Genomic DNA, 13865 nt, shown 5'->3' with positions numbered 1-13865 from the left:
GTGACAGAATAGCCCAGGTGCGATCAAACACTTCATGGAGGTAGTAGTGGTTTTTCTTCACTGCATTATGTGTAGAAGTCATGTTTTGAAGAATAGAGCCAAACTGATGCTTAACCCATTTGTGATTCCGATCGACCTTCTGGTGAAGACTTATAAGCAGTTCACGCTCAGTCATCACGGGAGGAGTAGTAGCTTGAGGACTTGACTTTGGAGCATTTGCAGCAGAATCATGTGTGGTAGAGTCATCATTGGTGGAGTAAGATGCAGCTTTGCGGAACTGACCATCCAATGGACGAATGCCTTCATCGATCACAGCAGGTGACTTGCCCTTCTCATCGGATGAGGAAATTGTCTGCTTGAGGACTTCAATAGGGGGATAAGTAGCTGAGGTGATTCTGAAAGTGCAACATTCGCAAGAGTCCTCATGAAGAAATCATGGTAATTGATAGGGATACCATGTATGATGTTGAAGAGCATATTCTTCATCATCCCTGCAATTTCTTCATCTGATGAATCATGACCTTTGATTGGACTCATGGTCTTCGTCAGAATGCGGTAGACGGTTCTGGGCACATACATCAAATCCTCCATGAGGAATTTGGTCCTTTGAACTTGTCCAGGCTTCAACGGCTTCATGAGAACTTGCATATAGTGGTCAGTAAGCTCAGGTTCATCATACAGACAGCGAGCGCCTTCTGGTGGAGGACTGATTGGCAAGGCACGAAGCAATTCAGAGGATGGTGCCTTGTAATGAGTGTTTTCTGTCATCCAGTCCAACACCCAGGAGTTGATGTCATGTGCTTCACCAGTGATATGCAGCGTCGCATAGAATTGAAGAATTAGCTCTTCATTCTAGTCAACGATGTCAGTGCAGAAGTTAAGCAGACCTGCATCGTGAAGCATACTGAGAACCGGCGTGAAGCAAGGCATAGATTCCATGTCCACGTGAGGAATGTGCTCGTGGTCAAAGACTTTGTCCTTATCAAAGAGAACTGATGAATATAAGTTGGTCTGGCTGGCAGTCCAGAAGCGCTTCCTTCTAAGACGAGCATTGTCATAGGGGTTGAATTCAGTGAAGAATACGTGCTCGCCGAAGAAATCATCAGCCTTAATTTTGGCTTCTTGGAGAAGGGATTCTTTGGCTTGGGTTGAGGGGTGTCAGTGATCTGCAGTACCACCTCAGGAATCGCAATCTCAGGTTCCTCATGCTGAGGAATTTCAGTTTCTTCTGTAGTTGCAGCCTAGGTCATCACTTCTTCATTTACATTTTCATTAGCGCTAGTGGCTGGAATTTCTTCATGGACGGACGGGGTTGCACGAGGTTCGTCAGATTCCACTCGTACTTTAGTAGCGACTCGGGACTAAGGAACAGCTTGGAGAGGAGTGAACAATGGAGAGTTTGGATGCTGACTTTCCCAAAAATCATCATTCAGAACGGGTGTGGTACAGCCAATGCCCACCTCCTCATCTTCAATTTCTTCAACACCTGCCTCTTCAGTAGTGAACTGAGGCATAGGTGAGGAAATGACTGGGGTTGAAGGGATCCTATCCGCTTCAATTTCTTCGTCCAACTGCTCTGTCAAAGCAGCAGAAGGAGTTTCTTCATCAGATTCCTTGGGAATCTCGTAGTCTTCACCAAAAGGAACAAGGTCCTTTGATGGCATTGATGAGACTAGAATGGCATCAATTGGATTGTCAATTGAATTGATCAAAGTCTCCATCTTCTTCGGAGCCGAAGAATTTGAAGAAGTTGATGCCTTCCTTTTCTTCATCGCTGCACGCTCTGCGGCCTTGGTCTTCTTCGCATCTGATGCAGATGGAAGGCTTGGAGTTGGGGTAGGCGCAGGAGGTGCATTTTCTTCAGGCGCAACTGTTGCAGTTGCCCTGACTTGTTCACTTTCCTCAGGCGCAACACTAGTGGATGCCCTGGCAATATCTTCAGCGGCTGGAATGGAGTCATCAGCCCTGGTACTCTCATTTTCTTCAGCAGCCATACTGACGTCAGCAGTGCTGGCATGTTCTTCAGTAGGCTGGGAAGATGCTTTAGCCTGAGGAATTTCAACATGCACTGAAGCAGTGGCAGTTTAAGAGAAATTCTTCGTCAAATTGACGAACCGAACCTTTGTGCCCTTCCAATCAGCATAGTAGCGAGCAAAGTCATCGCTCAGTTGTTTGATTTCCTGTTGCAAGGCAAGGAGCTGATCTGGAGTGAGAGTGAGGACATTATCCTTGAGGTAGCGTTGTTTCTTGTATTGCACTTTCTTCAGCCTTCGTCCTTCTTCGTACTTCCACTTCTCTTCCTCAATGAAGTGAGACAGTACATGACTTTGACCAGGAGTGAGGTTCATCTCCGGCAAAGGTGTAGTGGGGTCCTTGTGCCACAAGTCAATAAAATCAAGGATCAACTTGGGATCCAGCATTAGTGGCACATTGCCGCCTTTGGCTCTAGCGGCCTTGGCTTGCCTGTCCCTGATGATTTCAGCAAGATCTTCATCATCAGCCTCATCGTCATCAGAGGGGATTTGGAAGGCAACCTACTTCTTGTGAGGACTTGGGCGAAGGCCTCGTCCATCAGTGGCCTTTTTCTTCAGCAGAGATGGACCGGCTGAGGAACTTGGTGCAGCAGTGGAGCTAGCAGATGCTCCTGAGGCAATAGATATGCCTTGAGTCCTTTGGCACGTGGCGAGATGAACAGGTGCCGAAGATTTGGTCGGAGCCGCTGAAGACTTTGTTGGAGGAAGTGAGGACTTTGGAGGAGGAGGAGCAGACTGAGGAATTGGCCGTGAGGGCTTTGAAGATGCTGGCCGTGAGGGCATTGCTGAGGAGCTTGGCCGTGAGGGCATTGAAGGAGAAGCACTGGACTTGTGGGTAGGCTTCTTTGGCACAACCTTCCGGGGCTTACTACCAGCGGCCTCAGCAGCGTTAGCAGCAGCAACAGCAGAATCTTCATTGAATTTCCTCACTACTTCCTTTGCTTGCTTGGCCAATTTGGCCTGGCGCCTAGCCCATTCAACAGTATAGTCCTCACCGCGCTTGAGGCTGGTGGGATCTGCCAGTTGGCCAGGCTCAATCGAGGTCTTGAGCATGGAGGGTTGAGCGCGAATTTCTTCATGTACTTGGGAGTAACATACCTGTACTCCCTCCATTCTCATGCCCATCTCCTCTCAATCCGTTGTATGTGCACTTTTCGCTGATTCTTGTCCTCTTTGCCAAACTTGGCCTCATCAGGAGTGTAGTATCCAACATAAATATCCTCAGGGATTTCAAACACTGTATTTACCTCATGCCTTTTTCCTCCCTTTTGTGGCTTCTTGCCGTTAGCCATTTTCTTCAGCTGAGGATGAACAACTGAAGTTTCTGAAGAGCTATGCAACTTTTCTTCGAGGAACGCTGCAAATGAGTTAAGTTAATGAGAACCTAGTGATTCAGCAGCGGACATTTGTACATGTGAACTGAGTATAGTTGCGAGGAATTTGGAGAGGTCATATGCGTTCTCAGAAGATTTTCAAAAAGAGAATAGGTTTGAGGAATTTGACTGATGAGTCTTGAAGAATTTCACTAAGCATTCTTTATCTTAGGTTCCAGAGTTGTACAAATTTGGAAATCCACACAATCGAGGAATCTTGAAGAAAATCATTGCTTAGAGAAACGAATCAAGAACAGATAACATGTGTGGTGTTTAGTGTGTGAAGATTGAAGAATAAACACCTTTGAAGATTTTTAGGAAAACACATGAATCAAAGAGGGCAATAAAAGTAACTTTTAATTACCCAAAGTGAAGAACATGACGAACTGGGAAGTGTTTAGGTGAAGTTCGTCCGTTCAGATCTTCCACGCCCTAACTTGGCAGAGGAAGACAACTACGGCGGTGGTGGAGTGAAGAAATCCGCAGCCGGCGCGAGTACGACGGCGATGAGGTCAAGGCAGTGAAGCTCTTCCTCACCGGCGACGATGAAGTAGCGGCGGCACCAGGGTTTGGGAAGCGCGAGCGGGAGAGAGGTCGAGCGGAGTAAAAGTGAAGTGAGAAAGAGGCAGGGGTATTTATAGCGGCAGTGAAAAACTATGCGCCCGAAGATTTCGGACGAACACGCCCTTGGCCCTTCTCATTCACGTGACATGTGTCACCCACATACTGTGAGGTGGCGATCGTGTAGGATCGTGGGTGAATAGATAAGTATTTGTCGTGAGAAGAGGAACGGTTTGAGCGGCAAAGCCGAAAATTTAGATAGGATAAGTTTTAGGTTACCGTTTGCAATTTCTTCAGCTGTCAAGGACACAATTAAGGTTTTGAACGAGCTTCAAATCAGAACGCACATGAAGAATTTGTGAAAAGATTAGATTGAGTTTAGCATAGAGGGGGAAGGGTCCGATCACATTCACTTAGCGAAAAAATCAACTTGAAGAATTAGCAATAAGTGAATGCTGTAGAGGACATAAAATCATATATATATATATATATATATATATATATATATATATATATATATTCAAATGAAGAACAACACCAGAAATAGTGAAGACATTGCAAAGTTGAAGAATTTGAAAATACTGAGGAATTTCAAAAACGAAGACAAACTCAAATTGAAGATTTTCAACTTTGGGTGGTGGCGTAACACACCGTATAAGAAAGCTGATTTCAGACACCACGTACAATTGTCGTAGGGCTCTGAGAATCAATTTCTTCATTAATTTCTTCACACTTAGAGGGTTAGTCTTCATTAATTGAAGAAAAACGTTACTTCTTGTGTTGCGCATCTAAGTCATCAAGTCAGTATAAGTGTTAGGATGAGTGTCCATTTCAGAGAACATTCGAAGATTCTAGGATATTTAGCTCACACCGTAACTTGCTAAATCTCTTCTCATCCAAGGGCTTAGTGAAAATATCGGCCAGCTGATCTTCAGTTCTTGCATGGCAGATGGAGATATCATCCTTCAACACATGACCACGAAGAAAATGATGACGAATCTGGATGTGCTTTGTCTTCGAGTGCTGAACTGGGTTACGAGAAATCTTGATAGTGCTCTCATTGTCGCAGTAGAGAGGCACATTCTTCACGTTGATGTCGTAGTCCTTGAGAGTTTGCTTCATCCATAGTAATTGAGCACAACATGATCCAGCAGCAATGTACTCAGCTTCTGCAGTGGAGAGAGATACACAGTTCTGTTTCTTCGAGGACCAACAGACCAAAGATCGTCCGAGGAAATGGCATGTGCCTAACGTTGACTTGCGGTCCACACGATCGCCAGCATAGTTAGAGTCTGAATATCCAACGAGATCAAATGAAGAGCCCTTGGGATACCATAATCCAAGTGTTGGTGTGTGAGCTAGATATCGAAGAATATGCTTCACAGCCTTATGGTGTGATTCCTTCGGTGTATCTTGAAATCGAGAACACATGCAAACACTAAGCATAATATCTGGCCTAGATGCACATAGGTACAATAAGGAGCCAATCATGGAGCGGTATACCTTTTGATCGAAGTCTTGACCATTTTCATCAGTGCATAGATGGCCATTTGTGGGCATTGGAATTTTGACCCCTTTGCAGTCTTGCATGCCGAATTTCCTCAATACTTCTTTGAGGTATTTCTCCTGAGATATGAATATGCCATTGCGCTGTTGACAAATTTGAAGACCTAAAAAGAATTTCAATTCTCCCATCATAGACATTTGATATTCTTCACTCATCATATATGCAAATTCATCACTATAACGAAGGTCAGTATAACCAAAGATAATATCATCAACATATATTTGGCACACAAACAATTCACCATCATAAGATTTAGTGAAAAGAGTTGGGTCGAGTGAACCGGGTTTGAAGCCTTTCTTCATGAAGAATTCCTTCAAAGTATCATACCACGCCCGAGGGGCTTGCTTGAGGCCATACAGGGCCTTGTTGAGTTTGAAGACTTTGTCGGGATTCTTTGGATCTTCAAAACCTGGGGGTTGAGCAACATATACTTCTTCCTCAAGCTTACCATTGAGGAATGCACTTTTCACATCCATTTGTTGTAAGATAATATTATGATGGTTAGCGTAAGCAAGTAATATGCGAATAGCCTCAAGTCTAGCAATAGGTGCAAAAGTTTCATCGAAATCAATTCCTTCAACCTGTGTGTAGCCTTGAGCTACAAGCCGTGTCTTATTCCTCACCACAAGGCCATTTTCATCTTGCTTGTTGCGGCAGATCCACTTTGTGCCAATGATGTTGTGCTTGCGAGGATCTGGACGTTTGACCAAGTCCCAGACATTGTTGAGCTTGAACTGATATAAATCTTCTTGCATAGCCTGAATCCACTCAGGCTCCAGAAATGCTTCATCTACCTTAGTGGGCTCTGAGATAGAGACAAAAGCAAAGTGCCCACAAAAGTTAGATAAATGTGAGGATTTTGAGCAAGTGAGAGGACCTGGTGCTTCAATGTCATCAATGATCTTCTCAGTTTGCACTTCGTTAGCAATGCGAGGATGAGTGGGTTGTCTTCGAGGAATTTGATCAGCGTTCCCTTCAGGAGCATTTTCTTCAGCACCATTTTCTTTAGGTGCGCCAGCCCGGTGATCATCACGATCTGGAATGAATTCTTCAGCAGATTTTTTTGGTAGGAATGACATCCTCAGTAGCCTTGAACTTGATAGAATCCTCAGGTGCTGGTTCATCTATCACAGAAGGTAGGTGCTCTCTTTGCGAGCCATTAGTTTCATCGAACCGCACATCTACAGTTTCAACAACTTTGTGAAGAACACTGTTGAAGACTCTGTAGGTGTGCGAGTCCTTTCCATAACCAAGCATAAAACCTTCATGTGCTTTCGGTGAGAATTTGGAAGTGTGATGAGGATCTCTAATCCAACATTTAGCACCGAAAACTTTGAAATAACTCACACTAGGCTTTTTGTCAGTGAGGAGTTCATACACAGTTTTCTTGAAGAATTTGTGAAGATATACCCTGTTGATGATGTGGCATGCAGTATCAATTGCCTCAATCCAGAAGTGACGAGGTGTCTTGTATTCATCAAGCATAGTGCGAGCCATTTCAGTGAGGGTTCTGTTCTTGCGCTCCACGATGCCATTCTGCTGAGGAGTATAAGGAGCAGATAACTCATGAGTAATACCAAGTTCATCAAGATATCCATCCAGACCGGAATTCTTGAACTCGGTCCCATTGTCAGTTCTGATGTGCTTGATCTTCACACCAAAGTTGGTTGAAGCCCTCGAGGAAAATCGTTTGAAGACTTCCTACACTTCATGTTTGTAAGTTACAATGTGTACCCATGTGTAACGAGAATAATCATCAAAAATAACAAATCCATATTGAGATGCATCATTCAAAATTGCAGAATAGTGGTTAGGACCAAAAAGATACATTAGAAGCAATTCAAATGGTCGAGTGGTAGTCATGACAGTCTTCACTGGATGCTTGGCCTTTGTCATCTTTCCAGCTTCACAAGCTCCGCATAAGTGATCCTTGAGGAATTTGACATTCTCAATGCCAATGACATGCTTCTTCTTCGCAAGCGTGTGCAGATTCCTCATGCCAGCATTACCAAGTCACCGATGCCATAGCCAGACTTCTGAATCTTTTGCAAGTAAGCACACGGCTGGTTGTGGTCCTGTAGAGAAATCAACAATATATAGATCTCCTCTCCTAAAGCCTTCGAAGACTTTGGAATGGTCAGCTTCCATGATCACAACACAACGATATCTTCCAAAGACAACAACCATATCGAGATCACAAAGCATTGAGACAGACATGAGGTTGTATCCTAAGGACTCAACAAGCTTGACTTTATCCATGTGTCGATCCTTTGAGATCGCAACCTTACCTAGACCAAATACCTTACTTTTGCCTTTGTCAGCGAAGATGATATGCTTCCGATGTGACGGTGATAAAGGAGCATCCATCAATAGATTCTTGTCACCCGTCATGTGATTTGTACATCCACTATCGAGGACCCACTCGTTTGCTTTGGGTTGATCATCCTGCAGATGAATTAGTGCATCTTACGAACTCATATACTTCATTAGTGAAGAATATGACATCAATATCATCAGTTCAATTTCATAAGCAATAGCACAAATAAATTAGTATGAGGACGTGAGAAAATGAAAATTCATTTCTTCATGATTAGCCTGCATCCTTTCAGGCAGATTCAGGTCTCCAGCAAATTCTTCAGACGTTTTGAGCACGTCTGGAGACCTGACCCTGCATAAGAGATTAGTTCTTTTTCTTCACCACCCACATCTGGATGGGTGGCAAAGAATTCATCACTCTGCGAGCACCATATGAGAAAGGTGGCATAGAAGCCAGTCCGCTTTGTTTCACATAAGAGGGGTTAGGGTAAGCATATGAATAAGAAGAGAAATTCTTCGAGGACTTATGAACATAATGATTTGAAGAATAACGTTCATATTCATAGCCCTTAGCTCTACCCTGCGAAATAGAGGGGTTAGCACGATGATGATCATATGAGGACTTTGATCCATTTGAGGAATTTGATCCATGTGAAGAATTAGGTCCATATGAAGAATTGGATCTGGGGTTCCTGTTCTTCACTGGTGGTGTCATGAGGACATTCACTTGAAGACTTTCAAGATAACTTTTGGGAACCCAGATTTTCTTCATAGGGGAACCGTTCCTGCAGTTAGTCCCAACATATCTAGCAAATACTTCACCATTCTGATTTTTGAACAGTTTATAGTTAGAGTCAAATGACTCATTAGGAGAATGAGAAGATTCACATGTAAAGCCAGATAAGTTGGATGGATCAACTGGAGGTCCCTTTGCAGCAACCCATGAGGTTTTGTGGTACTGCTCAGGTTTCCAATATGTTCCATCAGTATTGAGTTTCCTCTCAAAGGCAATACCCTCTTTCTTAGGGTTCCTATTGAGGATCTGCTTTTTGAGCACATCACAAAGAATATGATGCCCTTTGAGGCTTTTGTACATGCCTGTTGTGTACAATTCCTTCAGCCCTGCATCATTAGTAGTACTAGCAATGTCCTCAGATGAGGAATTAGTGACAACAGAGACAGGTGAAGAATTTGTCACATTTGAAGTATTTGAACATTCAGGTGAAGAATTAGCAAATTCACATTCAATGCACTTTAGACATGGAGGAACAAATTATTCCTGAGTAGCGCTGATTTGTTGAGCAAGTAATGAATCGCGCTCCTTTGAAAGATCTTCATAACTCACTCTTAGCTTATCAAGATCTTGCTTTCTTTGAAGAAATTCATAAGAAAGCTTCTCGTGATCAGATAAGAGAGTGTTATGATGACTTTGAAGGTTGTCAAACTTAGACTGAAGTCTCTGAAGATTTTCAGTTAAGTCTTTAGTGCGGTCCATTTCATCACCCAACATATCATCACTTCTGTCTAGCAAATTTTGAAGCTTTTCAATAGCCTTTTGTTGTTTCACAGCAATCTTAGCAAGTTTAGAGTAGCTCAGCTTAAGATTTTCATCAGATTCATCCTCACTCCTCACTTGATTCAGAGGAGGGTTATTTAGTTACCTTGGCACCCTTTGCCATGAAGCAATAGGTGGGAGCGTAGTCATCATTGCCTTCATCAGCATTGTTGGTGTTGCCATTTTCTTCAGAGTTGAAGATAGACTTGCTGACAAATGCGGTAGCAAGAGCTAGACTTGCCACACCAGACTCAGACTCCTCGGATGCCTCCTCTTCCTCATGATCCTCAGATTCAGCCTCAGAATCCATTACCTTGCCCATGAATGCCCGAGCCTTCTTGGAGCTGCTCTTCTTGTGAGATGAATACTTCGGGGATTTTGATGATGAAGACTTTGAAGATTTCTTCTTCTTCTTGGCATCATCAGAACTGTAATCCTTGTATTTCTTCTTCTTTAATTCCTTGTCCCACTGAGGACAATCTTGAATGTAGTGACCAGGTTTCTTGCATTTGTGGCACAACCTTTTCTTGTAGTCACCAGATGAGGAATCATTGCTCCTTGAGGATTTTCCAAAGCGACCACGTCTTGAGAACTTCTGAAATTTCTTCACGAGCAGTGCTAGTTCCTGGCTCAGTTCTTCAGGATCACCAAGGCTGCTGGTAGAGTCTTCTTCCTCAGACTCAGAGACTGCCTTGGCCTTCAGAGCACGTGGTTTGCCATAGCTCGAACCATAGAGATCTCTCTTCTCAGCAAGCTGGAACTCATGAGTGTTTAGCCTCTCGAGAATATCAGCGGGATCAAGTGACTTGTAATCAGCACGCTCTTGAATCATCAGTGCCAGAGTGTCAAATGAAGAATCGAGCGATCTCATCAATTTCTTCACCACCTCATGGTCGGTGATGTCAGTGGCGCCAAGCGCTTGAAGCTCATTTGAGATATCAGTGAGGCGATCGAAGGTTTGCTGAACATTTTCATTGTCTAGTCTTTTGAAGCGCTTGAAGAGATTGCGAAGAACGTCAACACGAGAGTCACGTTGAGTTGAGACTCCTTCGTTTACTTTGGAGAGCCTATCCCAGATAAGCTTAGCAGTTTCCAAAGCACTCACTCTACCATACTGCCCTTTACTCAGATGGCCACATATGAATTCTTCGCTTGAGAATCGAGTTGCTTGAATCTCTTCACATCAGCAGCATTCAGGGAAGGTGTGACTGAGGGAACACCATTTTCCACAACATACCAGAGATCGTTGTCAATTGCCTCAAGATGCATTCACATCTTATTCTTCCAGTAGGGGTAGTCCGTGCCATCGAAGGTAGGACACCCAGTAGAGACCTTGATCATACCTGCGGTCGACATAACTAGAACTCCAGGTGGTTAAACCAAAATCACACAGAACAAGGGAGTACCTTGCTCTGATACCAATTGAAAGTGCGTTATATCGACTAGGGGGGGGTGAATAGGCGATTTTTATGAATTCTTCACTGAGGAATTTGCTGGTGAGGAAATTCCTAAATGAAGAACTACTTGCAGTGGAATAAGTACTCAGAAAGGAACATAACAGAACACAAGCATAGTCATCATGATGAATTGAAGACAAGCATAGAGTACAGAAAGCATAAACACATGATAACACAAGGAAGAAGACGGACAAACTGAAGAAATAGAACTGAGGAAATTGAGAAAGTCTTCAGTCAATGTCTTCAAACAGATATGAACAGGCACACAACAACATACATGAGGAAATGAAAGAGTTGAGGAAATAGAACCAGTTAGGTCGGTGAAGACAATGATTTGGTAGAACAGTTCCAACTCCTATCTCAGTTGTACATCTGGTTGGAGCAGCTGAGTATTTAAACTCGTGGACACCCAGTCCCAGACACACAGTCCTCACCATATTCTCCTTGAGCTAAAGTCACACAGACCTCACCCAATCACTCATGGTAAGTCTTCAGGTGACTTCTGAACCTTCACAAACTCGGTCACTCGGCGATCCACAATTCCTCTTGGATGCTCTAGACCTTGACGCCTAACCGTCTGGAAGAAGCACAGTTTTCAAAGGAAACAAGCGTCGGATCCATGCAGGATCAATCTCTTCAGTGATGCTCAATCACTTGGGGTTTGTAGGTTTGGGTTTGGGATTTCCTCACTTGATGATTTTCACTCAAAGTCCTCGGAGGATGGGTTGCTCTCAAATGACAAGTGTCAGTTTCTCTCGGAGCAGCCAACCAACTAGTGGTTGTAGGGGGCGGCTATTTATAGCCGGGGAGCAGCCCGACATGATAAGACATAAATGCCCTTGTCTGATATGACCGTTAGGTGGGTAGATATTTTGGGACAGCTGGCGCGTAGCACAGCAACGATCGGAATATTTGAGGTTTGAATTCCTCAGGGCTATCATGTTCCTCACTGTGTAGGCAATTCACACTGGTGAATTCCTAACTCTTCAGTCAGAACAAATTCCTCAGAGACCAGAAGAACTTCGTCTCTATCACTGAAGAATATGACTGAACTGTGCGAGATTTCCAATGGCTTCACTCGAAGGGTTTGGTAGGAGTAGGTTTTTGAGTTGAGCATCACATGGAAATTTTTCCTTAGTATTTCGTTGACCCCCTTTAACAGTACGGTGTTTCCTAAGACTCAAGAAAGAGAAAATGAAACAGTAAAAACAAAGTCTTCATGCTTCATGTTCCTCGAATGATTACCAAGTCTTCAAGGTCACACCAATTTCTTCACTTTCAAAGTCTTCAGAAAGTCTTCAGAAATCCAAAGTCTTTAGTCGAAGAACTTCATTTTTAGGGGTCGACATTCTCTGTAAATATCAAACTCCTCATAGACTTATAGACCTGTGTACACTCACAAACGCATCAGTCCCTTAACCTATAAGTCTTCAATACACCAAAATCACTAAGGGACACTAGATGCACTTACAAAGTCAAACAGATAATGCAAGCAGGCAATGACTTCACGAAGACAAACGGTAAATAAAGAGAAGTGAGATATAGAACCAGTAGCTTCAGAAGGACAGGGGTTTGTTCGACCAGTTCCAGTTGCTGTGACAACTATATGTCTGGTTAGGGAGGCTGAGATTTAACTCAGAAGACCGCGTCTTCACCTTATTCCCCTTGAGCTAAGGACTCCCAGTCCCCGCCCAATCACTCTGGTAAGTATTCAAGGTAGACTCCCAAACCTTCACAAACTTCGTTCACCGGCAATCCACAATGACTCTTGGATGCTCAGAATGTGACGCCTAACCGGCTGGAGGATTCACAGTCCTCAAGTGAAATAAGTCTTCAGATCACGCGGACAGAAGGACTTCAGTGATGCCAAACACACTTTGGGCTCTGGGTGGTTTGAGCTTTGTCCTCACAAGGATTCTCTCTCAAAAGCTTCGGAGGTGGGTTGCTCTCAAACGACAAAAGCGTATACTAACTCTGAGCAGCCACGAATTTATGGCATAGGGGGTGGGCTATTTATAGCCACTCGGCAACCCAACCTGATTTTTCCAAAATGACCCTGGGTCACTAAGGAACTGACACGTGTCACAACGGTCAGATTTCAAACACACGCGTCACCTTGACTTGGGCTACAAGTAAAGCTGACTTATCCGACTCTGGATAAGATTGGCACTCATTGTCTTCGCTCGAAGACATAGGATTTGGTTGAGCATCACTTCAGTCACTCTGACTTTGTTCACTTGGACCCCACTTAACAGTGCGGTAGTTCCTATGACTCAAGAAAGAAGAAAAGAAACAACGAAACAGCTAAGTCTTCGTGCTCCATAGTCTTCAGACATTGTCTTCTCATGTCATAGTCTTCAATGTGATTAGCTTCACAGACCACCATTGTCTTCAATATCTTCACACATTTTTAGGGGTCATATCCGGTAGGTAAACCGAATCAATGAGGGACTACTATGTTATCCTGCAATTCTCACAAACACATTAGTCCCTCAACCAGGTTTATCGTCAATACTCCAAAACCAACTAGGGGTGGCACTAGATGCACTTACAATCTCCCCCTTTTTGGTGATTGATGGCAAACTGGTTGAAGTTTTGAACGGGGATATAAGTATGTGAAATTGTAAAGGATTAAGACATTGTCTTCATAAGTGGCAAAAGGCTCCCCTTGAAGATGTGCATATAAATGTTTTGCGTTGGAATGCAAATGCACATGGCAGGTTGTACTTGTGGAGATCCTCCTCACCATATGAAGACAATACATCATGCATGAATAGATATATAGGAATAATGACATGCATAATGAAAGATGGACGTTTGCGAAATGACTTCATGCGGGATTTATCATCGCACATGCGGAATTTATCGTCGCATCACAAAATAGCAGAGAAAGTAGCAGACGACCATCAAGTTTAAGTGTTACAACTCAAAGAACCAAATGTATCAAAATGAGAGTTGTAAACACTAGGCAAAAGTATAGCAACCACCCATGTGGACCCACTT

The sequence above is a fragment of the Triticum aestivum genome, chromosome 6B (genome assembly GCF_018294505.1).
Source record: "Triticum aestivum cultivar Chinese Spring chromosome 6B, IWGSC CS RefSeq v2.1, whole genome shotgun sequence".
Taxonomy (NCBI): domain Eukaryota; kingdom Viridiplantae; phylum Streptophyta; class Magnoliopsida; order Poales; family Poaceae; genus Triticum; species Triticum aestivum.
This window is presented reverse-complemented; position numbering follows the sequence as displayed.